The sequence below is a fragment of the Ostrinia nubilalis genome, chromosome 18 (genome assembly GCF_963855985.1).
Source record: "Ostrinia nubilalis chromosome 18, ilOstNubi1.1, whole genome shotgun sequence".
Lineage (NCBI taxonomy): Eukaryota > Metazoa > Arthropoda > Insecta > Lepidoptera > Crambidae > Ostrinia > Ostrinia nubilalis.
The window spans coordinates 2,730,942-2,733,329 of NC_087105.1; the positions used below are offsets into that span (position 1 = coordinate 2,730,942).

A 2,388-nucleotide genomic window follows, 5' to 3' on the forward strand; every position below is an offset into this window, starting at 1 on the left:
TGAAACCATTTGCGCCATGTTTAATGACTACTTTCAATCGGCATTTGAACCCAGAACATGTGGCTTGACTTCATCCACTCTTTTGGAGAGTCAGGGTGCAGTATCCGTTGGCTCCATTGAGCTCTCTCCCGAGCTTGTCGAGAAGTACTTGAAGGGACTAGATATAAATAAGGGTATAAGTGGCCCGGATAATTTGCCTCCTTTCTTCCTTAGAATGTGTCATCGCTACCTTGCTCTTCCGATTTATTTACTCTTTGACTTATCGTTAAAAACGGGTGAAATGCCTAGTGTAAATATGAAAATTTGCCGGAGCAAAATAAAAAAATAAATATTTAAATTGACAACAATTTAATTGTGGGTTAGACACAAATATTTAAAAAGAAAAATTAAGGGATGGGTCGTTGGGCCGTTTGGTTGGTACTGATTAAAAATACTTAAGATTACTAGCGCGCTAGTCGCCACCACTCGGCTCAACCCCCTCCGCACCCGTCGGGCGCAGCAAGCGTCTGGCACTGCGGGACAGCCGGTGCCAAACACCTCCTAGTGTACAAAAAATATATTATTAAAATATCGTTACAGTAAGTGCACCACTGGTGCATTAATACCCTACAGCTTAAACAGGTAGTAATAGGCATATTAACACAAAGAAATTAATTTACTTGTGTTCGCTTAGTTAAATTACTACGACACACAAAAAAAACAATCCATCGCTCTCAAGGATGGAGCAAATGTGAACAGAGCAAAATCCAACGGTAATTCATTACAATGGTAAATCTATTTAGAAGGTAACATTTTGGTAAAATGTAATCATCGTAATTATTATATCATCTACCTTCACAAAGTGAACTAAAAATAGTTAACACAACAGAATCCATCGATAATACATCACAATGGTAAACTTATTTAGGAATTTACTTTTTGGTAAAATGTAATCATTGTAATTATCACATCATTTACCTTCATAAAGCGAACTAAAATAGTTAACACAACAAAATCCATCGATAATACATCACAATGGTAAATTTATTTAGGAATTTACTTTTTGGTAAAATGTAATCGTTATGTGGGTAATCTACTTTTTCAAAGTAAACTAAAATAATTGACAAGCTCAATAGAAAACGGAACCAACCTATGAAGTAGGGTAGCCCTGGACCGAGTGCCACGTTTCTATTAATTCATCCTAACTCAGCGGAGAGGCGAATGAGTTTGAGAAAGAAACCACAACATACCTGCTATGGAGGCAACATCAGCAACATCAACAACAGACAGCAACAGCGCAGAGGCTCGCCACCGAGCACTGCCCAACCACACACAATCTGCGAATAACAACCAGGTGCATTGGTTAACAATGCCGCCAATGCAAACAACAAAATAACAAGAAGAAACTCAAGGTAATCCTTGGAATAGGACCTGCTTACCTTCAGATAGATGGAAGCAGTCCTTTGTCGTTCCTGTCTTTAAATCCGGCAATAAACATAATATTCAGGATTATAGGCCAATCTCAAAATTATGTACAATTGCCAAATTGTTTGAGAAAATTATTTATGACGCCATATTTCCGAGTCTGAGGCCCATCCTCGCCGACCAACAGCATGGGTTTATTAACAAGAGGTCTACTGAGTCGAACCTTTGCGAGTTGGTTCATTTCGTTGCAAAGTCAATGGATCAGGGATTTCAGGTGGATGTCGTGTATACCGACTATTCTAAGGCATTTGATAAAATCTCACACCCTATTTTAATCCGTAAGCTTGGTTTAGTCGGTATACACGGTGACCTTCTTCGTTGGATCACCTCATATTTACGTGATCGATCTCAGGCTGTTACTGTCAAGGGTCATGTGTCATCATTTGTGCCGGTCTCCTCGGGGGTGCCACAGGGTTCTCATCTCGGTCCATTACTGTTACTGTTCAACGTATTTATAAATGACATCGTTCATATTTTTAGCAATAGTAACGTATTAATATATGCTGATGATATGAAAATCTTTAGGAGAGTTAAATCTATAACTGATTGCTTGCTTTTACAAAATGATCTTGAAGCTTTGTCTCGGTATTGTTTAAGCAATTGTCTTAACCTGAATATTAAGAAATGCAATGTGATTACTTTCACGCGGAAGAAAAGTCCCATCGTTTTTGATTACTCAGTGAGCGACAATATAATCAAGCGCGTGAATGAAGTGAGGGATTTGGGTGTTTACCTCGATGCTAAGATGTCCTTTTGTTACCATTTGGATGCTATATCGGCCAAGGCTTATCGTATGCTGGGATTTGTTTTGAGAACTGGAAAGGAATTTAAGAATTGTTCTACGCTTGTTCTGCTGTTTAATTCTTATGTGCGTTCTATTTTGGAATATGGATCTGCAGTTTGGAATCCTCACTATCAGAAATA

The 2,388-nt window shown here is 38.5% G+C and overlaps 1 long non-coding RNA gene across 1 annotated transcript; it reads right to left on the reverse strand.

The window, feature by feature from the left end:
• Positions 1-329: 329 nt before the first annotated feature.
• On the reverse strand, positions 330-1,418 carry LOC135080359 (uncharacterized). The gene is made up of 2 exons (XR_010258986.1): positions 1,230-1,418; positions 330-540 (listed from the first exon to the last, which is right to left on the reverse strand). It is a non-coding gene; the product is annotated as an uncharacterized LOC135080359 (long non-coding RNA).
• Positions 1,419-2,388: the final 970 nt, after the last annotated feature.